The sequence below is a fragment of the Heterocephalus glaber genome, unplaced genomic scaffold (assembly GCF_053883595.1).
Source record: "Heterocephalus glaber isolate CG9 unplaced genomic scaffold, H.glaber_assembly_v1.0 deba00001572, whole genome shotgun sequence".
Classification (NCBI taxonomy): Eukaryota; Metazoa; Chordata; class Mammalia; order Rodentia; family Bathyergidae; genus Heterocephalus; species Heterocephalus glaber.
In genome coordinates, this window is record NW_028258357.1 from 23,772,501 (window position 1) to 23,799,617 (window position 27,117).

At 54.6% G+C, this 27,117-nt stretch overlaps 1 protein-coding gene across 5 annotated transcripts in view; it reads right to left on the reverse strand.

The window, feature by feature from the left end:
- Positions 1 to 8,343, reverse strand: part of Syn3 (synapsin III) — a 312,905-nt gene extending 304,562 nt beyond the window's left edge. For 4 of the 5 annotated variants that reach the window (XR_002394920.2, XM_013072249.3, XM_021258340.2 and 1 more), the window contains exon 1: positions 8,228 to 8,343. The gene's annotated coding sequence lies outside the window, so the exon portion shown is untranslated. Of the gene's footprint in view, positions 1 to 3,673; positions 3,844 to 8,227 lie in introns of those variants that run through there. The other variant, XM_004844778.4, reaches the window with a different exon arrangement.
- Between the last annotated feature and the right edge of the window lie 18,774 nt (positions 8,344 to 27,117).

The following is a 27,117-nucleotide window of genomic DNA, read 5'->3' on the forward strand; positions in this document are numbered from 1 at the left end:
CATTTGCCTTGTGATGCAGCCCAATGGGGCTGGTGGACCAGAAGGATCTGCTGGAGGAGGGTGCTGGCAGTGTGGGACTGGAGCAGGTGGGGCGCATGTGGCTCTGGAAGGTCTCTGAGACCTCGGTGTAAGGGGAGACAGCGCTACACCACGCACCAAGGGCGCTGTGATACCGTAACTGCACGCTGTGCTCCCGAATCTCACCAAAGACATTGCTGCAGTGCTGTCCGCCAGACCAGGAGAACAAGAGCAGACGGTTCCAACCCAAAGGCTAAACTGGAAAAGAAAAATCTTCATGTCAAAACATCGACATTAAAACCGTCCCTGCAGGGAGAGACGCTGGGGAGAGCTCGGAGCAGTGTCAAGCCGTGAGTGCTGAGGCTGCCCCTTCTCTCCTCCTTCCCCAAAGTGGCGGGCATGCACGCCAACGCCAACGAGAGCTCCACGGACACTCGGCTCCCCTTTCTTAGCTCCCTGACCTTAGGCCCCTCACTAAGCTTTCCGTGCCTCAGTTTGCTCGCCATGAGCAGGGATAATCATTCTACCCCATCCCCGGAGCTGTGGGGAGAATTCAGTGAGTGAACTCACACAAACACTGCTTGGCGTAGTGAGTGAGAAATAAACTCACTCCAGCAAGGCGTGGCTCCCGTGGGCAGGCAGAATGACGTGCAAACAGGCGCCCCCCCGCCGTGATGCGCTTCCGGAAACGCAGTAAGCGGTACCGGCCGCGCATCCTCCACCGGCCACCCCTGCACCCGCCCGGCTCCTGTGCTGAGGCTCCCCTCCGGCCCCAGCTGCGGACTCTGGGGCTCCGCACACATCCCGGCCCTGTGACCATGGTGGGCCCGGGCTTGTGGCTAGGACTGAGCACAGAAGGTCCTGTGCCCACCCGCCCCGAAGCGGATGTGTACGCGGTCAGCCTGTGTCGCCCTCCCAGCCTCGGGCTCTGCTCTCCCTCTGCCTGGCTGCTCCTTCCCACCCTGCTCCGGGTCATGGCAGCATCACCTCATCTGTGACGGTTGCTTAGCTCCCCGGGGGCGGAGGGGGCGTGGCTTGGCCCCGGGTGCTGGTGGGGATTCTTACACGCACGAGGTTTGAGAGCAGCTGTCAGACAGCAGCCTTGGAGCTCCCACGTGTGCCTCTGCCTCACCCGGGCTCCGCCAACCCTGTCCAGATGAGCTCCAGAGCGTCCTGGTCACGTCCTGGTGACCGTCAGGGTCCACCTCACCCCATCAGCGGGCCGACTACTTGCAACAGGATTCTGCTGGGACTCTTGGCACCTTCGGCCTCACTTCCATGCTCAGCTCCTCTCTCCCCGCAGCCCACAGCTCGCCCCCTGGAGGTGCCTACGCCTCCTCTTATGAGGTGACCACTTCTCACCAGGCGTGACCTTGGTCCAAGGGACCACAATCTCTTGCCCATGGACGACCGCAGTGGTCACCCCCTAGCCTCCCCTTCCACCGTTGCCTCTGTGTCCCCTTACCCCATGCATCCAGGATCATTCTTTAAAAACATGCTGAATATTTCCAGTCACATAGTCTCCTATCCAGAAGATGTAAAGAATATTTAAAAAATCAACAGTAAGAAAAACAAAAGCAATTAACATAAAAGCTATAGACCTGAATGGATACTGACAGATAATAACCTTTAAGTAATAACCGGATGCTCCTCATTTCTGGGTCGATATTCCTGCTACCAAAAACCTGACCCCCTCCTCCCCATACAGCCCCACCATAACCAACCGCAGGGCTCTGGCTGCTGCTCCTTGGAAACACGCATCTGAGTTGGAAAGACACAGACCAGAGCCCACGTGTCCAGTACGGCACAGGTGGGATGCCAACCACACGCAGAGGGAGACCCCACCAGTCACTGCTCGCCCGCCTCCTCGGGGAAACGACCAGGCCTCATGACCGCCACTTCCTGCCCTCCACGGCTCTGACACCTGCCTCAGTGCCGCCTGCTACAGTGTCCCGGGAGCCTCTAGCCTCTTCTGCACTGCAAAGAGGCCTGGAGGTGAGGGGAGCTAAACTCAGGTCCCCTCAAAGTTCTCAGAGGAAGGGTTTTAAACAAACACCTTGATAACCGTACACTTTCTGATGGCCAACATAAGGGGGCTTGGTCTCCATTTCTTGCCATCTCAACTTGCCGAATGACGTGAAAAGAATCCCCCATTTCTCAGCTCTCCACGGAGGAGCCGGGTCCAAAGCTCTGCAGGGTCCCTTCTAACCCAGGGTGCACTGACCTGCAGCCATCCGGACCGAAAACTGGGATCCACACTGACCCAGCCAAGCTAGCTGGCGATCTCTGGTCCAAGAGGAGCATGCATGGAGGCCAAGGCAGATGTGGGCTCCAGCACTAGTGCCACACGGTCCTGCCTGTGCCGCCCAGAATGTCCCTGCATGGCGTACACCCCAGCCCTGGCACTGAACTCCGGCAAGTCACAGCCTCACCAGCCTTGGTTCTTGCCTCTGCGGGGTGGAGCTGATTCTACCCTGCCCAGGGATGCCGGGAAAGTGCAATGATCAACACACGTGTCCAGCATGAGCACCCCGGGCACACAGGCTCCACGTCCCCTTATCGAAACGTCCGTCAACTGTCAAATCCACATTCCCAAGGCTCATCACAAGCCAAAGCACAGACAGCCAGAGCTGCAGAGGCCTGAAGACCGGGCACTCCAACTTCCTCCTCCCTCTGTGACTCCAATGAAGAAACTGAGGCTTGGAAGGGCTGGAGCGTTGCTTGGGACCTGCACATTCTTCACTGGCAAAGCCTGGCCTGGACCACAGGGTGGCAGAGGCCAAGGGTCACACAAGGCACCAAGAGAACTCTCCCCCAAGAAATTGGGGGCCCCCACATAAAACAAAACTCTGAAAATAAAAATAGCAGACCTGTTTATTTTCGTAAATTTCAGACGGCTGCAGGAGAGAGACGGCCCCACAGCCTGTCTGTGAATGCAAAGGTCCTCTGAGTCTCCTCTGAAGCATGGGTCAGGGCGTCAAGCCACTCACAGCTCTGCTGTGCCCTGCGTCTGCTCCACTTCTTTCCCATCTACCCTCAGGGCAGATACCTCACACGGGGCCTTTTCTGGACGAGGGGGAGTTTCAGGAGGAGCAATCACCCACACCTCATTAGACTCCAACAGGAAAACCACCACTCCATTCTCCTGCCCTCAGACGCAGAATCCCTTGCCCCGCCCGAGAGCACCAGACCGCACCACAGGGCACACTGATAGCTCGGAGGCCAGGTCCCCCTTAACATGCAGGGATTTCGGGAGACTCCTCAGCCCGGAGCACCTGAGGTCCAGGGTGGGGGTCAGCCCAGCCATGAAAGGAGGGGCCAGAGACCCCATGCAGCCACACTGGCTGGCTCCCGGGGTGCAGAGCATTTACCCTCGGACCCTGACAGCTGGCTGCACCAGGAGCGTTCTGCATGCGGCTCCTCCCGAGTGCATTCCCCAGCCAGTGGTGTCCCCGAGCTGGAGGGTCCCAAGCCAAGCCTCCTCGTGCCTCATGATGTGTCCTTAGCGTTAGACTGGAGAGGGAGACTGGCCTGCCCAAGCTGGCACTGCAGGCCAGTGGCACCCACTGCCCCAGACATCCAGATGACCCTCAGCCCTGGGCTGTTTCCCAGCCCGCCCCAGCCCCTCCTCCCTCCTCCTAAACCTTGGGCTCACCTCCGGGTTCTGAAGGTTCCACCAGGTGGGACAATGCTCAGAAGCAGGTGGCAGCTTAGTGACTCATCAGGGGGGCCTGGCCATCCCAGGGGGCAGGAACTTTGAAAGGGCTCTCTTTTCTCTGAAGACAATGGCCACGATGATGACTCCTCCACCTCCTTCTCCTCCTCCTACCCCCCCGCCCCCCCGCCCTGCTCAGCCCTGCTCCTCTGTAGTACTACAGGGACATGTGCTTTGAGTGCTGCTTGGAGGAGTGTGGCAGTTTACTGGAAGGAGAAATGAACAGTCTGTTGCACCCCGCTACATGCTCACACCTAGCAGAAGAGAGGAGAGAGAGAGGACCTAGCAGAAGAGGGGAGAGAGAGAGGCGCCAGGGAATGATTAACCCTTGTGCTCCAGCTCAGCTGCAAGGGAAACAATACACTTAACCAATGGAGTGCCAGCCCGAGACATTACATCATCTGCCAGCACTGTCATTGGCTGAGAATTCCTAGAAGGAGACATCCTGCTTGTGGGTGCTTAACCCTTTCAGCATCACAGCAAAGGGGATCTGCCCCAACCAGTGGGCCCTGCACTTGCTTAGCAGAATGGCCCAGGGTGCAGGCTGTTCCACTCCACCTCGACCCCCGGGACGCCAGGCAGTGCGCTCAGAAGCTTCCTCCCCCATGAGCATGAGTGTACACACCACGCCAGCACTTCACCTCTTGCACTGATTTCCTACTCTGAGCAGGGGCGGCACCGACCCCATTTCACAAGTATGAAGGGGGCTCAGCTTTCATAACGTTTCCGGGGTTCCAGAAAACGCAGGTGCTATTGATGAGCTGGAAAACGCCAGTGAGCTGTGAGGAGCTGGGGACGAGAAGGCGTGTTCTCAGAGATCCCCAGCCTGCCAGGGGCTCATTCTCCTGCCTCGACTGCGCATCTCAGCCTACCCATCACTTCCCTGGGAAGTGTCCTCCCAGCCCACACCTGGGATGCCCGGGACAGCCATCCCGGCTCTGGCCTCTGCAGGTGCTTGCTCCCTGGGCAAACGCCATGGGATCAGAGCCACATGTGCCTTCTCACCCACAGACACACAGCTCAGCACCGCCATGTGCGAGTCCTTGATGGACGCTGAAGCAAGAGAGGGGAGACAGTGGGAGAGAGGTGCCTGCTGAGGTTCCAAGTGGGACAGGTGAAGACCGGAGGCAGGAGCCCCACACAGTGAACTGTCCAACTTTGCAGGCTTGCTTTGGGGAACCTTTGTCCTCCTCATCTGAAAATGAGGACAACAGCACTCGCTTCCTGGGTAGCTAGTTATGAGGGGGATATTAAAGGACGCCGCGTCCTGCTGCCTCCCGCACTCTGTCCAGGGTTCATCTGTTCTCCTGACCAGCACCTGAGGGCTGACAATTGCTACAGCCACACGGCCAGCCCGTGCCGTCTCCGCATGGGTACTTATGGGCACACCGAAGGAGAGTGCAGTTCTCTGCCACCCGTGCAACCCTCTCCTCGACACTCTCCTCCGGTACGGGAGCGGTGCTCCCAGCCCGCCAGTCTCTTGTTTTTTCAAAACAAGGTGCTATCTACACATCTCAGACTACAGTCCAGGGGCATTTAGCAGCTTTACACCATGCGCACCCACCCCTCTGTCTAAAACATCTTCATCACCCCGAGAGGGAACCCCACCCCATCGGCCTTCTCCCCCAGCCCCTGCCAGGCATCAGCCTGCTTTCTGTCTCTGTGGACAGGGACAAAATATTCTAGATACTTCAGGGGAAGGCAATCCTGCAGTATGTGATCTTTTGTGTCCAGCTTCTCCTACTTATATTTTCATGTAATGTTTTCAAGACTTATGCATGTTGTAGCATGTATTTGTACTTTTTCCCTTTTATGGCTGAGTAATATTCCATTGTAAGTACTGTACAGCCCATTCACCCCATGATGGAGATCTGGTATCTACCCAATCATAAGCCATAAGCCAGGCCATTGTGCTTGATGGCCTCCCTGTATTCCCCCACCTAATGTGCCAGCAAGTTCTGCTCACATGGCATCCAAAATATGGTTCAAATCCTTCTGCTTTTCTCAGCACTGCTGCCACTCTCTAGCCCAGGCACCCGTATCTCTCTCGCTAACGTCCAGTTGGTGACTGGATCTAGTTCCTTCTCCTCTCTAATCCACCTTCTGCCTTGCACCTGGTGCACCCTTTTAAAACATGCATTCATTTCAAATGCCATTCCCTGAGCACCATCCTTGATGGACCTTCCCTCCAAGAGGCAGGACAGAAAGCAAACCGATTCCAGCAGGTCACACAGGTCCCCAGTCCTGCACCGACTTCACCGAGCTCTGCAGAAAAGCCAAGCAGGCACAGCCCGCAGGGTCAATCACACCGAGGCCGCGTTGCAGGCCCCCCAGCCTGGGCGCCGCTCCTCCACCTTGAGGCCCTGCACACACTGTTCCTTGAGCCTCACATGCTCGGCCGGCCTCTGTCGTTCCTCAGGCCTCAGTGTACGCATGGCTCCTGAGTGACCGACCCCGACTGCCACACCAAGCACATTCGCCTTCTCCTCACCCACTTGCGGAGTCGGCGCTCGACGCAGGACTCCACGCGCCTCTTGGGATAAAGCCACCCAGGATCCCTGCAGCATCAGCAGCACGGTCAAAGGCCACTCCGAGGAGGCAGCAGATGAGCGCCTCCACAGGGCCAAGAGCCTGTCCGTGCCCACCGACCGAATCCTGGCTGCGCAGTGCTGCTCTCCAGCCTTCACCCGCCTCGCAGGAATCAGCATTTCGCATCCGCTTCTGTCTCCCTGGGAGAGGAGCTGTGTTGCAGCAGCACCTAGGACAGCCCCTGCCATCCTGGGTGCGCTCAACATGCATTGACTGAGTAGTAAGTGGATAAATGAACGAATGGCTAATTGACCAGTGCATCAATGAAAGCACTCTGTGAAGTGTAACAAATCACACACTTGTGGCCAACTGTTATTGCTATTGTTTTGTGGTAAAATGACACAGAATCCATCAGATTTTTGGAGGTCGGGTTGGCGGCAATGGGGGAGAAAGCAAACCCATAAGAGGGGTCAGGAGCAGCACCGGAGTCACTGTGGCTCTGGTGAGGGAGCCTCCTCATAAAAGCTGATGGACTCAAATCCAACTCCAAAAGTCATTTTCAGACACAATGGAGACATTGGAAGGTGAAAGAAATGAACACTTTCTCAGTGTCCGCTGTGCAGCAGGTGCTGTTTGCTCCCAGAGCGACCCTGAGGGAGAGGACTGGATGCCACAGGACAGCTCTCAGGCCACCACCAAGGCAAGACAGCAGCCTCTTCTGCGCGGCTTCGGAGCACAGAGAGAGGCACACAGCTCGCCATGGAGCTGTCCAGGAGCTGTCCTGCCAAGGGTGCCCAAGTTCTGTGGCCTCGGGGTGGGGGGATGGGGGGGTGGACTGAGCCCTTCTGACCCTCCGTCCCCAACCAAACTCTCCCTCTGCTCTCCTGCATGAGGTGGAAAACCGCCTCTCAAGAACCCTCCTGCGATCCCCGGTACCAAAAAAAAAAAAAAAGAACCCTCCTGCACACAAATTGCAGACACCCCGAGCCCTCTTCAGGAGGACCTGGCCTCTGATGGTAAATCTCGGTTTCCTTTTATCAGCAAACGGGTTCAGAAGGCTGGCAGCATCTGTCTGCCAAGCACAGAGCTGAAGTTGCGTTCTGGCCTGGCTTCCCAGAGAGCCCTTGTCCTCTACCACAGCGCTACACATGGTCTGCTGCCCACGGCAAGACTGCACCCCATGGGTCCCAGGGCCAGGAGACACAGCAAGAGAGCAGAGGAGCCCAGGCCAAGCCCCTGCGACAAAATCGAGGCCACAGACTCGAAAACAACCTGAGCCTGGTGTCTGTCACATGGGCCACCGTGCACCGTCCGAATGCAGCAGATGGGGCGCAGGGGCCTCTACCTTCGGGTCCCCTACCTTCGGGTCCCCAAGGACCGGCTTCTCAAATGCGGGCCCTGACGCCGACCAGGGCTCTTCACACCGCTCGTTCCCCAAGACAAACTTGCAGGCACCCCAAGACTACACGCTAAGGCCCCCGTCAGCCAAGCACGTCCTCCGGACCACCCGATGCAAGGCTGTCTGGGTTCCAAGGGAGGATACTGGACTTTGGCAGTTCTTTGGCCTTGCGAACGGAAACCTTCGGAATACCCGCCGCCCATCAGCCCGCACCGCCCGCACCCAGTCTGCAGCCAGGACCCGCCCGCTCCCCGGTCCCACGGGGTTGCCTCCCCTCGAGCCCTCGGCCCCGCGTGGGCTCCGCACCGAATCCCCGGCCGCAGAGCTCGGCAGGTGCCTGGTGCGCAGGGACACACCCGGGTTGGCAGCCCCGCTCCGACCTAGCCCAGGACGGCAAGTCCAGGCTCGGCGGCCCGAGCTGCAGAGCTCCCAGGGCGGCGCAGCCTCGCCCCCGGCGGCGGGGCAGGGTCCGGATCCCGGCCGGGCAGCAGCTCGCCGGCTCCCGGGGGCGCCAGGACCCCGAAGCTCGAGCCCCGCAGAGTCTGCTCGGCTGCGGCACGGCTTACCGTGCGGCCCAGGTCCCGCGCTGCAGCTGCCCCGCGCGGCGTCCGCCTGCGGCCCAGGGACGAGATCCGTCCGGGCAGGCTCTGCCTCGCTCCGCGGCGGCCCCGCCCCTCCCCAGATGCGCGGCACCCATTGGCTCTGGCAGTGAGGCCACGCCCTCGGAAGCTCCGCCCCACTCTCCCCGACCCAGCCTTTCCCTCTGCTCGTCCCAGCCCTGCCGCGTCCCGCACCGGCTCCCGGTGCCGAGGCTCTCATTCGTTCTGCAGCGAGGCCCCGCCCCAGATTCCCCCCCCCCCGCCCCTCGGGCTCACCTCTGCTGCGAGGACGTCGCCGCAGGCTCCCTGGCGAGGTGGCCGAGTGACGCAACATTTGTCTGTTCCCAGAGCAGCCGGCCCTGAGGGAGTGAGCAGAGTGCGGCCCAGACGCCCGCTCCGAGAAGTCCCAGACTTGGGCCGGGTGCTCCCAGGGGCAGGAGGCGCCTCGGGGTGCAGCAGGAGCAGGCCGCGTGGGGTGTCCGTGGGAAGGGCAGGGCGCGCGGCTGGCCAGGGTAGGAGGTCTCCCTCGAACCGGACCGGAAGGGGCTGCAGTCACCGCTGTGCAGCGTCCACCAGGCCACCGTGATATCCGAGTGAGGACGCTGGAGAAAGCGAGGGCCCCAAGTGGCGCTTGTTCTGGGCCAGCGCTGGAACCCAGCCCAGATGGCCAGTGATGCCTGCCCCAAGCAGAGGGAGCAGGAAGGTGCGCAGGCGTCTCCCTTGCGTTCGCTGGCTTTCAGGGGGCCGGGTCCGCTTACCTAGGAGGAGAGGCCTGGCTCGGCTCACGGTTTCAGAAGGCTCAGTCCTTGTATGGTCAGCCGGCTGCAAGGCAGGAAGGCGGTGGAAGGGTCTGGCGGAGCACATCTGCTCACATCCTGGTGGCCAGGAAGCAGGGGAGAAGGGAGGAGCCGAGGAGGGAGACAGACCCTTCTGGGTCGCGCCCCAGCGACCTGCTCCTACCCATAGGCCTCCCCCAGCCCCAAAAGCAAGGCAGCTGCAGCACCCCTCCGGCCCAGCCCTTTTCCCAAAGCCCTGCCCCATGAGTGATGAGGTCTCGGGCGTCCCTGACAGAGCCATAGCAGTTGCCTTTGTTGAGACAGGGAAGGGTCCTGCACAGCATCTTCTGCCTGCTTCGGCCTCAGGAACTAAGAGGGCATAGGACTGGCTAGGATCACGAGCTCTAAGGCCGGCTGTCAGGTGGAAGGGTACCAAGTGGAGCCGGGAGGGTCTAACAGAACCAGAGGGGTGTGGCAGACAGAGGGGTGCACAGGGGCTGGGGAGCAAGCACTGCTCAGCACTTGACTTCCCCTGTGGGAAAATGGACCCAGAGTTGCCAGATGTTCTGAGTTTTTAGAAGTGTGGTGCTGGGGATTGAATCCAGGGCCATTGCAGTGAGCTACATTCCCAGCCCTTTTATATATTTTATTTTAAGACAGGGTCTTGCTGAGTCACTAAATTGCCCAGGCTGGACTTTCCAAGTTGTGACCCTCCTGCCTCAGCCTCTCAGAGTGCTGAGATCACAGGTGTGTACCACACACTCAGCTCAAGATGTGTGATTTTTATTAAAAGGCCAGGCATTCAGATTACGTTAAACCCCCAGGGTTTTTAATTTTAGAAATTAAATTTTAAAAAATGACTAGGTGGACCAAGACTGCTGGAGAAAATCAAACCCATGTATGGGCTGGATTTTAGGCTACTATTTTTCAAGAAATCTCATGGTTTCTGTCTAGATTAGATGGATTTGATAATGTGAAATAAGAGGGTCAAAGAAGTCTCAACTCAGAAACCCAGCATCGTCTTTGATGCATTTGACTAGGCCCTGCCTCCACATGCCCAGCGTACCCTTCCCGGCCTCAGTTTCCCTCAAGAGGTAAGAGCAGAGCTCCTCCAAGACTCTTCCAAATTCTAAGCCTTAAAGTTAGTATAGAATAGTTTTTTTTTAACTCCTGATTTTCAGCCAGGTGCAATGTGCATTCCTTTAATCCCAGCACTCCGGAGGTGGAGGCAAGAGGATGCCAAGAGTTCAAGGCCAGCCTGGGCTACATAGCGAGAGCCTATATAAAAAACAAGAAAAGCAACAACAAAAAACAATGAACTACTGATATTCAGCTATTCACAGGAAAGTCACCTGGCCAAAAGTGGAGGGAGTATTCTTCCCTGGGTGTGTAAACTAAAAATCTTCACTATTATCAGTTTTAAAGAAAGAAGAAAAAAAGCAAACAGTAGGATAAAGGTTTGATGAGAAACTGGACAAATTATGGTATGGAAAGTTATTTTTATTGCTCTATAAATAAGCAAGGAAATGGCATTAGATTCAGGAGTGCTAATGTTTCCACTGAACATGCAGTGATTGCAGCCAGCACCCAAGCTCTGTCTCCCAGAGATTGGCAGCATCAAGCCTCTCCTGCCGAGCACTGGAGGCAGGCTGCATTTGGCATTATTTGTGTGTACGGAGCCAAGTCTTGAAGGTGCCCGGAAGCGGGTGAGCACCCTGTGTACCCCTCTTGCCCCCACCCCCCTTTGGTATCGTCTACATCTGGAGAACTGCATGCAGTTGTGTAAATCACTGGGCTCTGTGTTCGAGGGTGAAAGGGGGAGGTTAAGTCATCGCATAACTTCTCTGAACCTTCCCCATGGGCAGGTGAGACCAGGTGGCTTTCTAGGGCTTCGACCTGTGCCTTCATATCTCTTTGGGGTGCAGGGGGTGCTCATGGCGTGGAGACCTGGTGCTTCCCAGGGCAAGACCGTGCCAGTTTGCCACCAGACTCCCATGCCAGTTCCCCTGATATCCCTGAGGGCCCCTCAGCTGAGCTTAGAGCACCCACTCCGGCACTCTGCCTCCCAGAAAGAGGTGAAGGGACTGGACGGGCACGTTGTCCGGGACGGGGTGCTAGCAGCAGCGCCCTGAGGAGGCCGGACTTCGTGGCTGTGAATCTCGTCCAGCCTTCAGAATTCCCTCCATTTCTGCCAGGTTCTCAAGTCGGCCACCCCAGGCCCCATCTGGGGTGTGTGCGCGTGTGCACCAGAATTGCCCAGTTCCTGCTAAACTCCTTGTGTTGCCACTCAAACTGCTTCTCTTGCTTTTAACCAAAATCAAGAAGGAAGGAAACAGTGCATCCCCTGACTATTCCACCGCCCGCGGGAGGGAGGGAGGGAGCGATTAGGTGCAGGAATCCAGACATGGGTGGGTGCAGGCAGGTGCCGGGTGGACACATGCTCTCACTACCCCTGAGGAATCCAGCCCTGGAAGTGGCAGTGGCAGTAGTATTTTGGAAAGAGTTATTTTTGAAGAGAAGAACCCAGATCTGCTATTCTTAACAAATCTAAAAAAAGATGAGCAAGCTCTTAGAATAACAAAACTACCACTACCATAGGCTTATGCCTGCTTGTATGGAAGTTGTGTAGTTTGCAGAGTGCTTTCACAGACATTCGCTCATTTCACATGCATAGCTGCGAGTGGCAGAGCTGTAGCTGAACTGAGGTCCTGTTTCGGGGTGGCTGCTATGCCGTTTGGCTGTGGCTTCTCTATACTTGCCAACAAGGACAGAGTTGTTGGCAAGGCCATAGGAAAGGTCCCCTTCCTCCTCCCTCCTTAGCGTGGTGCCTGAAATCTGCAGGATCCCGGACAGATTGCTAGGTCAGATTTTATCAGCAGGAGGAGAAAGTGGGGTCTGGAGTCTGTCAAGCAGGGTCAAGGAAAGAGATGAAAGCAGGAGAACTTTTCACTTTCACCTATTTTCTATTTGGATTTTAAAACTCCTTTAGGAAGATGTCACAGAACAGTTTTGAAAGTACTGATTTCCTCTTCACCACGAGGTGGTTTGTTGCGTCTCTGAGTTTGGAGAATTTCATTAACATGCATAGTTCCTTTCTAGAAACCCGTGTGAAGGTTCGGCGCCCATGGCTCAGCCTGGGCCCGCCTGCTCAGAGCTGGAATCTTTGGGAGGTCTTGGGCCTGCTTCTTTGTAGCAGAGTATTTCTGCTGACCTTGCAAAAGATTGTCATGGCAACCAGAAAAATAAGTTTCCAAGCCCCACAGTCCCCCTGAGAGGGAGGCAGATGTCAGTGGGCGTCCTTTGTCATGGAGGGTGCAGGTGGGGAGGTTTCTGCAGATCACGCTGCTCTTGGGGAGGTGAAAGTGCGCCCTCCTCCGTGACTCACCAGGAAGCAGTTTTGGGCCAGGGAGAAGGAGGACTGAGTCCCGATGGTGGTGAGAGTTCTGGCTGCACTCGTGAAGCACCTGGAGCCAAACCTGCACGGGGACCTGAATCCTGCTGCCAGTCAGTGACAAGGAGACTGAGGATGCGGGAGGGACAGACTTTGTCACCCTCCAGGGTAAGCGCGTGCTGAGAACCCCAGGCCGGAGCCAGGGTCCGGGCCCAGCTGCCTCGCGGTGTGGTCACCGGCTGTCCCTGTCCCGCCTGCACACTGGTTCCTTCTCTGTGCACTGAGGTGAGGCGGCGTGGCTGGCTCTTCAGAACCCCTGTGTTTGCGCTGGGCCTATGTGGGATGGGAAACCCGGCGACACCGTCCTCTGGATTAGAATCTCCCTGGCTTCTGGCTTCCACTTCCAGTCTCCCAGGCTTTCTGCTCAGGCACCCAGCGAAGAAGGCAGAGAAGCTGCCTCCGCGGGCCTCCTCCTCTGCACCCCAACCCAGTGTGACCCCGCAGGACGTCTCTGTGTCATGTCAACCAAGCGGGGGGGGGGGCTGGGGGAGCAGGCAGGCAAGAGGAAGGGGTCCCCGCATTTGCAGGAGCCCGCAAGAGCCCTGTGCCGGGAGTGCCAAAGCTGAGCGCTGCCCTTGTCTAATCCCCGCTCTGCTAGTGCCAGGCACCGGGCTTTGGGTACAGTGTTTGCCGCGGGCTCCACGCCTTTTATACCTGTGTACAAAGTAGCTGACAATACTGCCCTCTTCTAGGGGTGTTGGGAGGAGGACATCTGTTGAAATAAAGTTCTCAGAGCTGAGCTTGGTACAGAATTAGCCCTCCCTAAGTGTTCTGCATTTTATTTGCATCTGAATGATCAACTTGATTTCTCAAAAGGCAAACACACATCTTATTCAGTGAGTTCTCACTGAGGCAGTTAAGGTGCAGCTGGAAGTGTGGGCACCACAGTCTCCATCTTCTTTGTCCTGTCCGAGGCCCCAGCTGCTGCGTGGAGTCCGAGGCCTGAGGCGTGGGCACTGCCGGCCCCACCCTGCTTTGCTCAGCCAGCTGCAGATGCAGCAGCCGGGCTTTCACCTTGCTTCTCTCTCCTCTGGCCTCCCGGCATCCTGGGCAGATGTCCTGCAGGGAGACAGTGGGAGTCACGGCGTCCTGCACCGCCTTAGCACGGCGGCTGTGGCTTCCGGGTGCCAGACCCTGTGCAGCGCCCATGGTCCTCTGCTCACTGATTCCTCCAGTGACTCTGAGAGGTTGCCCCGTGCTACTGCTCACTTCACAGATTGCAGGACCTGAGGCCTAAAGAGGTAAATCCGCTGGCCAAGACCTCAGGGCTCTTCAAGGAGGGCTCAGAATCCCAAGGCCCCACAGGGCCCGACCACCTCTGGGACCCAGCAGGAGCTCCGCCCCTTCCCCCTTGGCCTGGCTCCCCATTGCTTCCTCCGGGCTCCGGCTCCAGCTCCGGCTCCGGCTCTGTGGCAAGACAGGGCTCCATCCCCCAGGCTCTGTTGCCTCTCAGCACGCCTCACGCACTCACTCTTCTGAATAGCGAACCGGTGTCTTCACAGGCACCTGCTGGAGATGGAGGCTCCCCACGGGCAGGCTCTCTTGTGGCCCCTGGGATGGTGCTGTGGGGCAGGACTTGGGCCTCTCGGCCTCCCCTTCCCACGTGAGCTCTTCCCTTCTTTGGTGATCCGTGTTCCACACCCATCTTTCCTGTGGGTGGGGCTTTATTTAATCAAGGAGACATTTATCTGTTTCCTCTCTGGTGTGGAAGGAAGGATTCGAAGGAGTAACCCGAGAGATGTTGCACAGGGAGAGAAAGGAAGCCGGTCTGTTCCGGCTGGAAAGCGCTGTCTCACATGCGTCTGTGTCACCACTGAGCCTTTGCCAGTGACTGCACACACACGCGCTGCAGCTGTGCCCAGGACCAAGACACGGACGGAGCATTGCTGGAAACCGCTCACCAGTGGGGCCGGCTGAGTGGGCCGCACATTTCCGCACCTGTGGTCAGAATGGAACTAGGGCACAGCTCCATGCTTACTGCTTCGCAGGAGGAAGAACACTGGCCTGGGAGTCTGGGAGTTCAGCTGTGTGACCTCAGGCAGTCTCTTCCCTCCGGGGATCTTTGTCCCGACTCCATAGAAGGAGGGCTGGACCTGGCTGTGGTTTTCGGACTATGCCTTCCAGTGCCCCGAGAGGATTTCCCCGAGGTGGCCGGGGTCACTGTACTCCCCCAGAGCCCTGTGTGTGGGAGGTGGAGAGACAGAAAGAGATAAAGGAGAAGGGAAGGGATCTGCAGGAGAGAAAGGGAAGGGAACAGAAATGAATCAAGATGCAGCTTCCCATGAGGAATTACAGATGGCAGCCATGTGCCAGTAGGAATAAAAAGGAAGCAGGTGAACGGAGAAAGGAAGAAGAGACAGGAGAGCAGAGAAAGAGGGAGGGAAAGAGGATTTCTTGTTTGAACCCATGCTATTGAAGCGTGTCTGACACACACAGGAGGATTTCTGAAGTTCCATTCATCTCTGCTCCTCTAGGCAGAAGCAATGGCGGCAGAGGCACCGAGGCTCCACCTTGCGCCTGGGCCAGCGGGGAGGCCTGGCTGAGGTGCCTCGAACTCACAGTGCCAGGGGAGTCAGGCCAAGCCCGAGTCGTCTGCCACACACAGGGGACTGCAGGCGGGCGGATGCTGCAGTCCTTTGTGCCTCGCTGGCCAGCAGAGGCGGAGCCAGTGGCCAGCCGTGGTTCCTCCCTGGTGTGGGGACCCTCTCCTGAGTGTGGACGGGGGACAGGAGCAGAGCCCACCTCCAGATGCTTTCTCCAGATCTGGAATGCCTCCCGTACTCGGGAAGGGTGAGCGTCTTATCCCAGCGAGAAGGGAAGAGCTCCCGGTCCACATAGTGCTGGGTCAGCGTGGCCTCACGTCGTCATCCCATCTGGCCTGTGGATCTCCGTCAGAAGAACACATCCTGATGGCTCTTCCTTCCGAAAGAGGACTGAAGTGCTGACAGAAAGTCCTTGAGTTGCCTGAGACCTGGATTCAACCCAGCCTCACCAGGTAGCAGTGTGTAATGGCCTAAGCATCCACAGCAGCCCTGATGATGGCTCACACGGCATGCTCTGTGCTGAGTGGCTTCCACCCCTCAGTTCTCTCCAGGACACTTGCAGATGGGCACTGAGTCTTCAGAGAAGCTAAGGAAACTTCCTCAGAGTCTCTCAGTCTGTACGTGGCAGAACCAGGAACTGAACCCAGATCCATGGGTTTCAGAAGCCCTGCTCTTAGCCACCCTAAAGTTCTCCTCAGACACTGGAGTTCAGCTCTGCCTGCTCTGCGGGTGTTCCCGAAGGTCTGCTGGGCCCTGCGACACCATCTGCTCGCAACCCAGAACCTGGGAGGTGCACTTAAGGGCGAGTGGGACACCAGGGACAGTTTTCATTTTTGTGTTTTACACAGAGAGAGACCTTTCATTAGCAATAAAAGCCACACCTGGTTGTTGTGAGAGGTTCAGCTTATTACCAGCATGCAGGATTGTACAGAACCCTCCAAGATCATGCTCAAGGTTTTTACCATGAACACGGGAATTGTTCTCTCCCTTTCAGAGAGCCCCTCAGGATGCTCCCTCAGTGGGGTGGAGCAGGAGTTCTGCAGGGCACCGCTCAGCTACAGCTGCTGCCTCATGTGACTGCCCCTGCTCAGAGGCTCATCCTCCTGAGAGTTGTAGTTTCTGTCACTGTGTTGCCAGGCAACCAGAAAGGCACCTGCAGGGGGAGGTGGCTCAGAGGAGAAGCAGCACCTGGAAGGGTGGTGTCTGGATGGAATCTGTAGCAGAGCTAAAAACTGGAAACCTCTCTCGGACGTTGAAGTGGAGGCCTGGGTAGGTGGATGTGGAATCTTCAAGGTCGAAGAGCCAGGAGGACAAGTGCGTCTCTTGAGCCTAGAGCCCCGTTCCTCGTGCATCATCCCAGCCACTTCAGAAGCCATAGGTGGGCGCCATCTGAGCACCAGACTCTGCTCGGTGGTGGGGACGTGCGGACCACGGCCTCTGACCACAGCCTCTGACACCATGTCTCAGTCAGGGTCCTTCCAGACATGCCGGGCACCAGTAGCCCACGTCCACGGGCACAGAAAGTGCCAATGCCACCCTCTGCCTGTGGACTCTCACAAGGCACGCTGGTACCTTACGGTCTCTGACAACCCTACATTTCAAACCCTGATTTATTTTGCTTAATTTGTCCCAGAGTCTTCCAAGTTATTTGACCATGAACATGGATCTCCCAGATGTCCATCTGCATGGATGCTGTGGGCTTGTCTTTGGGAAGAGGAGCCACAAGCTGGGGAGAGCCATTTATTGACTCTCAGGAATACAGCTGCTGGGCCTGCACGGTAGTCACCTCCGGCTCCAGCGAGGAGGTGAGCTCAGCATGCAGGAAGCACCCACAGACACTGCTGTGATTCGCTGACCCTGGGTGTCTGCCCCCTGCTCCCCTCCTTGTGGGAGCACACTTATGCATCCCTGTATCCCAGCGCCTACCTCAGCCTGCAAGTAAGAAACTCCTGCTTCGTTTTCTTACATGAACAGATGCGGTTTTCGGGCACTTTATGTGACAGTGAGGCTGCACAAGGCAGACGCGGTTCTTGTTCCCATGCAATTAGCAGACTGCTGAGCACACAGTGGGCACTTTACACACGTTCATGCAGTGATTGAGTGAGAGACCAGCATCAACCACAAGAAGTGGCAAAGGTCGGAAACAGCTCAGGCCTGGAGTCTGCGTGCAAATCAGTCCCTTGGTTACTTCCCCTGCCCAGGGCTCTGCACCTGGAATCACCGTGCTGCCAACCTGCGAGGGTGTCTCCTTAGCTGGCCACCTGAGGTCCAGGCCTGGCCTTTCCACACTGGCTATTCCCGTCTCTTGACACTTGGGGTCTTAGAGGTCCCTGGACTCTGAACTTCAGGTGCCATGCAGCCTTTTCTGGCCTTGTGTTGGTCTGAGTTGATCGTGAACCACTCACTGGGGAGCTCTCTGGCGCCAGTTCTGATGGAAAGCTTCTCCCCGGTGGCCCGGGTGCGTCAGTCTCCAGTTCCCACCTCTCTGCTGCTCAGCCCCTGGCACACCTTGTGGCAGGACACACCGTGCTCCTGGGTCTGCACAGTGTCTCCTGGGAGCTGCCTGGAGGTACCTGGGAGGCAGAATGATTGCCGCTTCAGAGTAGGCTGTGTACACAGTGAAGCTCTTTTTGTTCTTCATGTGCATTAAAAAAACAACAACCCTGGGTGATATTAAAAAATGAGGCTGATAGGTTTTTCTTCATTTTGTCCTGGACAGACTGTTTCTGTAGAAATGAACAAAACACGTTTCTGATTGACTAGTTTGGGGCAAGCGGTGCTGGTGACAGCAGGGAAGGATGGGATGGACTTAACTGGAGCGCACACCTGGCTTGGGACGGACGCCGCAGGCGTCTCAAGCGGCGTAGGAAGAACTCGGCGCCCTGGGTGACTCTGGGGTCAGGGTCTCCCGAAGTTGGGCTGAGTGTTTCTCTGGAACGTTCTCGGGGGTCCAGGGAGCTGCCTGGACTGATGGGTGCTGGGCGAATGCAGGAGGGTGGGAGCGGCCGGGCCTGCTGGGCCTCGCCTGCTCGCTCCCGTGCTCTCCTTGAGCCCCTTGGCCTGTCTGTGCAGGAGTCCAAGTCCCAGCTCAGGCACCCGCCCAGGCCACGGCTCACAGCCCCAGGACGCTTCCGTCCATCCGTTCTCTGACCCAGCTGCCTGCCATCAGTTTGCTCCCAGGCCTGGCTGTCACGCTGGTCCCTGAAGCCCCAGGGCGGCCTCCATTTCAGCTGCACCCCAAATGCTCAGCACACACATTCCGGGCAAGAGAGAAAACCAGTTTCTTCGGCAGCCGCCTCGAGGGGTGCACATTTGTGTCGTTACGCTTCAGTTTCCCAAGGACAGGGCATCACATCTGCTCGCATCTGGTCTGCTGACTGACGTTCCCCACAGGGGACAAGAGTTGTGAAATGCTTCCCGTTTCTGTTCAGGAAAGGCTGAAGATGCTGCTTTATTCTCTTTCAACTTCATTCCCAAGTTTACATAAACTTCGCTGGCATTTTCTCTTTTGCATTTACCCACGGCTCTTCCGTAGGATAACAGAACTAGAGAGTCGAGTGTCTCCGGCCCCGCATCCTAGAGATGGGTGGGCAGCGCACCCAGCCCTGACTGTGGCCTCTGGCTATGCCCTGCGTATGCAGGCATATTTCTAAAAGTCTGATCTAACAACTGAAAGGAGGTTCAGATGATGCCTTACTTTCTTGAAGGCCAATCAAGAGGTCCACTTTGTTTGCCGAAAGAACACACTCAGATCCCCATCAGGCTTCCTCTCAATTCCCTTGCCTCCTGCATGGTCTGGAGCCGCCCTCCTGGGATCCCCAGCTCCAGGAACTCTCAGTTTCCTGCCTATTCCCTCTCGTCCGTCCTCCCTTTGCAACCCTGACCCCGCTTCTCCCTTCACATTCACCACATCCTTTGAATTGGTAACACAGAGCCCCATGGACTGGAGTAGCAGGCCAAAGATCCTGTGATTCCCCCAAAATGTCCTTTAATAAAGGCGGGTGGAGGATGTGGCGGCCGAGACCTCGCAGTGCCAATGACTCTCACGTGCTTCGCGTGTTGTCGGGGACTGTCACCCGCACCTCGAGGGGACAGCATCCCCTCAGCCCTCCCAGGGCGGACCTCCTGCCTCCCCGACAGAAGCTTCCTCCTGGCCATCTCCCCTGTCTCATCTGTAAGTGCTTCCAGACCCTTCACCCACTCACCCTGTTGGCTCACTTTGTGTTTCTGTGCTCTGGACCGATGTCGGCAGAAAGCAGCAGGACCGTCTGAATGAGCTGAGGGCCAGCCTGGCAGCAAGAATGTGCGAAGACAGCAGGGCCTGGGCTCATGGCTGCCTCCTCTCCTCCTCATGGCCAGGATCGCTGCTCCAACACCAGCTCCCATTTGCAGCCCTTTCTGCTCCATAGATTCCCTCTCCTTTACACGTTGTTGTTGGTAAGAGTTTTCCACAGTTACAACCAGAATATGAGCCATTGTCCAGGCAAGCAATGGCCTTAAGAAAAAGATAAAGAGATGCATTTCTGGGACACACAGACCTACGGAGGAGAAAGGTGGGGTCCTGCCCCAAGGGCCCGGACTACTCTGTCTGGTCCAGCATGCCCTTGGTCTACTGATGTGTACGAGCCCTTGTTCTGTGTCAGATACTGTTCCAAGTGCATTGCCCCCATTGATATTTTAATCATCACAAAAGACTCATGAGATAGTTATTTATAGTCCTCCCACTCCATTAACGTGGGTTCCAGGCTCAGAGCCCTGAAGTAATTTGCCCAAAGTTGCTCAGATAACGAGTAGTGAGGGGAACCAAGCTTTAAACCCAGCCACAAACTCAACCTTCTCACAACACTTACTTCTCCCTCATCTAACCCGAGCAGCTAACTGTCCTCCACCGAGATCCAGGGAGGACCTGTAGCCAGCGGGTAAAGTGTCTGTCTGCAGCCTGAGGAAAGGAGGCTCGGGTCGGAGGGAGGTGTGGCACCTTATGTGGCAGAGCTGGGAATGGGATCTGATTTTCTTACTCCAGCCCCATGGTCTTTTAGCATTAGGGTAGCTGAAGAATTTGTTTCCAGAGACAAGGGAAGTCCTTGTATCTACCTGTGGGTGGAACTTCCTTAATTATTTTTTTTAATCAGGAACTGTGTTTCAGCTCCATTAGGTGACTCAGCCAGCTGTGCCTCATTTCCTGCCTCCCACGACTCCACTCCATGTGGCCACAGCCTCTGTCACCGTTCCTCTCATGCCCAGCGAGGATCCTCATCACACAGGTGCAGTGCCTCAGACTCCAAGAACACCAGTAACTTTCCATGGTTGCAGAGCTGTAGGTGGTGGGAACTGAATACTTGCTAAAGGGTCTCGGAGGAGAGTGTGTATAAACCAGCTGGCATGATAGTCACTCGAATTGCTGGGGCTATGAGTCTATATTCCCTCACAATGCCATGTTCTTTCGCTTTCAAAGATGCCTCTCAGAGCTGTTTTAATGGAATAGGGCTGCAGAAGCCAGGGAATGGAAAGTTTTCTTTCCTCGAGCTCTGGGGACTCTCTACCTAAAATAAATCTTCCAGACAAAATGATGTCATCCGGATTAGCTGTGTCCCTAGAGCATGATAACATGCTTACTGAGAGTGAGTCACCATCCTCTGAATGTCAGAACTAAGCAGTATCAAATCTAATAAACATTGATAGGCCGGAAGGAATGATAACATAGTCAATGAGGCCAAAGAAATTCAGTGTCTAAGGCAGAGGAAGTAATAACTTGGATCTGTTTGTCCTCTAACTGACCTTGAAGTAGGAGACATATAGGAAGTAAGAAGGCATAAACAATAATAAGAATAGGAGATAAAGGTTCCTAGCTGACTAGATAAGGGATTTCTCGGAGCTTAAATCAGAGTACCCGAGTTCTTATCTAAGGGCTTCTACCCATTCTTAGCTAAGGGCTTTCAGCAGTATATCAACTCCAGTGGCTGAATCTATGTGCTGTATTTCCATAGGCTTGAGTCAGGATCGTTTAAGACCAGGTTACTTCTATCTAGGCGTCAACTATATGGCTTTGTGGATGCGGTTTTTCTTCTCTGTTCCAAGGACTTGTGTTTGTGTTCCTCACAGGATTTTTTGAACAGCTAGTTGTATATGTGTGTATTCTGTGTGCCGAGTCTTCACAGATTCTGAAAGGAAGACTTCAGATAGAGTCCTAGAATCCCTGCGGGTCTGTCGCTATCCGCGGTGCTGAACCTACAAGTCCACACGTGGATGCTTCCCGCCTGCAAGGGGAAAATAAATCAACCGAATCTTTAGATTTCGTAAGGACCTACAGACCTTGTAAACGCTATCGATCCTATCCTATGCTTATGAACCAAACAACGCAGCCAGATTTAAAGAAGCAGGTTTCCTTGGGCCAGGGATTTAGCTCAGTGGTTTCGCCGACTGCTGCGCAAGCGCAAGGACCCGAGTTCAATCCCCGGTACCAAAAAAACAAAAAAAACCCCAAAACAAAACAAAACAAAAATAGAGAAGCAGGTTTCCTATAGAAGTTATAACAATGGCATTTTGGAGCTCTCTTCCTTAGCATTGTATTCAAAAGCTGGAGCATTTCTTGTCCCAGATTGGATTCTTTTTTGAGCGAATAGTAAATGTGATCACCATTCCTAAGGCAGAGAATATGGATTGAAAATGACTCCTGGTACGAGAGCAGAAGCTCAGGACCCTGTCTGCCAAGGCTCCCTGTGCTGACCAGCTGTCACTTCTGCCAAGCAGGACTGCCTTACAGGGTTCTTGTGAGGATCAAGAACTAACATGCAGAAGAATTTAAAAATGAACTTCAACATGGACCGTGTCATGTTCTGTCATTATTATTCCTCCTTTCCACTTGCTTTGATAAGATGATTTATGACTAATGTACACAAATTACAAAATCATGATAGAAATTTAGTAAGTGCTTATTATGTACCAGAATTATTAAATTACCAATTCCTTTGGAAAGCTATGATCTAGGTACTATATCATCATCATTATAAAATGAAGCAATTCACAGTCACAATGGCTATGCTGACTCCCCAAAGTTGTATTTTTAAAACTCAGATAAAAAAAGACTCAGATTCAAGATGAAGTTATCTGGCTATTTGTGTGTTTCTTTCAGCTTCTGGGGTTTTTCATTGTTGTTGCTGCTGTTTTGGAGACAGGATCTTACAAAGTCACTTGAACTTGTGATCCTCCTGCCTCAGCCTCCCGGAGTGCTGGGACTATGGAAATGAACCACATTGCCCCGCCCCTATTTCAACTTCTGAAAGTCTAAATGGGGCTGATAAATGTACTAAGACAACATTTCACTGCTCTCTCAGTGTCTGAATTCCCTAATGTTGGGAATGGGGGGAGCATGCTGGACATGGAAGGAGAATTCTCAAGAGAATTTCTGTATTATAGCCCTTTTCTTCATTACTGAGCCAGGACAGCCTCACACAAAACAAGGCTAATTTTCAACATTTTTATATTTTTCCCTCGAGAAGATAGGAAGGGATATTTTCAATTCCTCTTCCAATTAGTAAAATTAGCATGTAGGTCCTAAACATATACGATGCCTTTTTTACCTATTAATCTTGACACAGATTAAAACATTTTAGTTTTTGGTTTTTTGTCATCACTTCCAGTCTGATTATTAAACTAACCTTGATAACCCATTTCAAGTTCACTACGTCAGTAATTAAATTTGCACGCTGACTAGTCCACTTGGCATTCCATTTACGCACCACAGCTAGTAATCTATAGTTCATGCCCAACCAGAAGAATATGTTTCCTCCCTATTGTTTGGTTTTATTTTTTTAAAAACTAGAATTCTTTGAAGAGATATCAGAGTTGCACATACTATTTTCAATTTTCAGGAGAAGACTGGAATAAAAAAGAAATGATGAAAGCTATTATTACTGTCCCAGAAAATAATGGTGAAGATAATGCTGTCATCAGTTTTCTCAGGGGGATCCCCCCCACCCCATGACTGCTGTTTCCATCTGTACAAATGGGGAAATGTGAAGCACGTGCTGATATCTGTCGGGCATGGGCTGAGTTACCCAGGGCGCTGCAGGGCACCGATAACCTGGCTGATGCCTCTCAGTGGTCAGCGACCAGCACAACCCTAACCTGCCTCTGGGGAGAAACATGCTGGGCTCACATTCACTGAGCACCTACCGTGTCAGGACTCAGGCAAGGCTCTTTGTTCCATTATCTCGTTTGACTCATGTGATGCCTCACTGTAGCAAGTACTTTTACACTGTGTGGCTGAGCAAGCCTAGGCACAGAAAAACAAATCCACATGTCCATGGCCAGGGCACCCCCGCTAGTATAGAGATTACTGGCTAGGATTTGAAGCCACGCAGCCTGACCCCAGAGCCAGCTGCCCCATCACTATGTTCTGCCGCCATCTGTGAGCTTCCATTTCTAGAATACTTAGAAGTCAACTTAGTAACAGTGACTTGGTCTTTGTTTTATGCCAAGGGTTATGCACAGCACCCAGATGGTGAGGCTGTCAGTGTGTGAGCTACTCATAGGCGAAGTTGACAGAGACATTACAGAGAAGCAATTACTGCCTCGAAGGACAGGCTGAAGGAGAGGTTAGGACAAGCTCCAGAGAGAACAGCATGGGTGGAGGCCTGGAGGTGGAGGCCAAGGTGCTGAGCGCAGGTGAGACAGGACGCCGGAGCGGAGCGGGTTGCCTGCATTTGATCCCAGCTCCACCCAGCGAGTACTGGCAGGTTGCTCAGCTGCTCTGCACTCTCTGTTTTTGGATGTGCAGCAAGGACGGCGGTGCTGGTAACTCCCTGGCAGTGCAGCATGGGGGCTACAAGGGGGCGGCGGAGAAAGGGCTTGGACGTGGCAGGGCCTGGCACACACAGAGGGCCTGGCAGCTGCCCCACAATAGCTACTCCCACTCGCCTTACCCACAGGTATTATTTCTGGTGCTTGCTGATTCCCCATTGTTGTGGTAGACATACTTCAGACGAGACTGGGCCACGCACTGTAATTTTCCGTGAAGCCTCTCAGCTTTCCAGAGGTGCTGACACAGTGACCAAGCTCCAGGCTCCTCCAGAGCAGGGTGGCTGGAGGTGGCCTCACACACCTGGCCAGTGTGAAAGGACCATGGTGCCTTGAGGTGTCCGTTCTGCGGAGAAGAGGGCAGGCGATTTGTGTCCTTGGGACTCTCTCCTCAGGCACAGTTTTACCCTGGGCTCCAAGAGAAAATGGTAGGCAGAGGTAGATGGGGCTGCTCTGCCCGAGGAGAAAGCCACGCACGTGGGTCACTGCCCTTTGCTTTGGCAGCCGCGTCCCCAGTGTGGTGACCCTGCCCGGGCAGATGCCCAGGAGAATCACCCCCCTCCCCAGTGCTGCGCGCCTCAAAGCCGGACATGCAGGTGTGAGGTAAGTCTTCCGCTCACCCTGCCCAGGTTCTCTCATGAGTTCCCTTGTAGATTTTGAAATAACAAAATACAGGGAAAATCACATCATCATCAGAGCCCTAGGGAACCTGAATTCCATCTTCAGCTTTGAGCAAGTCTGAGAGCCCCCAGGTGCCAGAGACTTTGCAACATGTTACTCTCACAGCTCACTGCAACCTTGCCAGAGCCACACCCAGATGTGCCCGGCAGGCTCAGCTGCACTGTGCTTCGACGACACCACCCCATCTCAGTGGCTTGTTTCTCACCCAATCCCTGTGTTCACATTAGGTCCAGGGCATTCTGTTCCATGTTCTCTGCACCCTAGGGTCTGGGCTAACTCAATAGCCTTCACCAGGAATCTTTCAGATTTCATGTCAGGGCAAGAGGAAAGATAAATCACACATGAACTCTTCAAAGTTCCCATGTACAGGCAGTCATTTCAGCCCACATTTCAGAGCTGTAGCTCACTTCAGGGAGCAAGGAGAGATGTCTGGCTGCATGCCCAGGGGTAGAGAATCAGCGTGCAGCACTAGTGGACCTCTAATGACGACCAGTGATGTATGTGTATCTCGTATGCGTGTTACAGTCATTACCCACATTTACAGGTGAGGAAACCGAAGAACAGAGAGGTTCCGTAACTTGCCCATGGCACAGAGTCTGCCAGTGGCAGAGCAGGGGTTTGAATGCAGATGATCAGTTCCAGACACTGCTGCTAAGTCTGAATAAACCTCCCAAGGAAATGAAGCTTGCAAGTTTCACCTATCCAGCTGTAAAAGGGGAAAAGACACCTTTCTTCCACACCCGTCTTCATCACTCTCCCACCACTGGGACAAAATAGCTAAAGCTTAAAGGAGGGGAGGTTTACTTTGGCTCACGTTTCAGCCCATGGCCAGCTGGCTCCAAGGCCAAAATGATATGTGGATGTGATAGCATGTAATGGGGAGGCTTCTTACAGTGGGGCATCAGGGAAAGGCCCTTCCAGCAGGTGACGCTGGAGCTGACTCCATCACGTGAAGATCTAGGGCAGACAGATGCACAAGTCAGCGAGTGAGGATGGAGTGAAAGGATCAGTCCAGGAAAGCTGCTCCAGTCATGGTGGCCAGGAAGTAGAGAGGGAAGGGGGGGGCAGGGCAGGAGACACACCCTTCCAGAGTGAACCCCAGGGACTGCCTCCTCCTGCCAGGGCCCCCTCCCAATGGCATAATTAGCCTCTGAACTCACTGCTGAATAAAGCCACTGATAATACAATGCCCCTGTGATCCAACTACCATCCAAAAGCCCCACTTCTGAGCCCATGAGAGTTTTTTGGGGGGTCATTCTTGATTAAAACCATAAAAATAGCTCACAGGGATGCACTTAGAAGCCATCTATCCATCCACCCATCCACCGTCCATCATCCATCCATCCATCTACCCTTCCTTCCATCCATCCTTCCTTGCAATAATTGGCATCCTTACTATATGCCAATCATTATTCAAATTGTTATGGACAGACCCACTCATTAGTGAATAAGACTAAATTTCTGCACCCCTAGATGGTACAGTCCTCCACCCTCCAAGAGGCACCGGGCAAAGAATAAAGAACATAAGGAAATGAGTCAGTGAAAAAGGTAAGGATAAACGCTCTCAAGTTAAGAAAGTATGATAGTGCTGTGCACCAAATTTTGCCTCCCACCCTAGAATGTCTATGTTGAAGCTTTAACCCCAGTGCAAGGTATGTGGGAAGTGGGATTTGGGGAGGTCATTGGGGTGGATGAGGTAACAAGGCTAGGGCCATTTTGATTGGTTTAGTGGCTCTTAAGAAGAGGAAGACAGGTCAGTGTCTCTGTCATGAGAAGATGCTGTGAGAATGTGGCTGCATTCAAGCCAACAAGAGAGCTCCTGCTAGGGACTGAACCAGCTGAGAGCTCAGCCTTGGAGCAGCCTCAGGCCTGAGCAATGAGTCTGTTGACCAAGCCTGGTCTATGCAGCAGTCTACCGCACCCCGAGCAGGTGAACGCAGATGTGATAGAATGTTCCTCACAGTAGGATGTCAGGGAAGGGCCCTTCCAGCAGGTGACATTGGAGCTGAGCTCACCATGGGAAGATCTGGGGGTAGAGAGATGCACAGGACAGTGGGTGAGGGTGGAAACAGCAGGTGATGGAGCTGCAGCGGGAGGCAGGGAGCAGATGACAGCAGCACAGTGTACACTGTGGATTTTCCAAGCCCGTGGGGTGCTAGAAATCCTTTGAGAAGCTGCTGAAAACCATGTGCCTTTTCCCCAGAAAAGGCCACACTCACACAACATTTGGGATAAAATATCAGCGGTCTTGCAGCTACCAACCCAGACCTAACTGGGAACTTCTGACAAATATAAAGACACTTTGAGTACCCATGGGGAGGGGTGCAGGAGGAAGATGCTGTGACTTGCAAGCTTCTTATGTGGTGGAAACTGCACGCTATGATAAACTGTTTATTGAACAGGTTTCATAATCCCATCCTAGAAATGCTGCAACCAAGATTCAGGGTGCCACAAAGCGTGCCTCTGGCTGAACAGGTAATAAATGGCATAGAAGGAATTTGAATCAGGATGGGCTTCTCTCTGTAGATATTCGGTATCTCCAGGGGCAGGGCATGGTTCCACCCTGCCAAGCATCTTCATGATCAGGTGAGGTCTCTGTACTGTCCC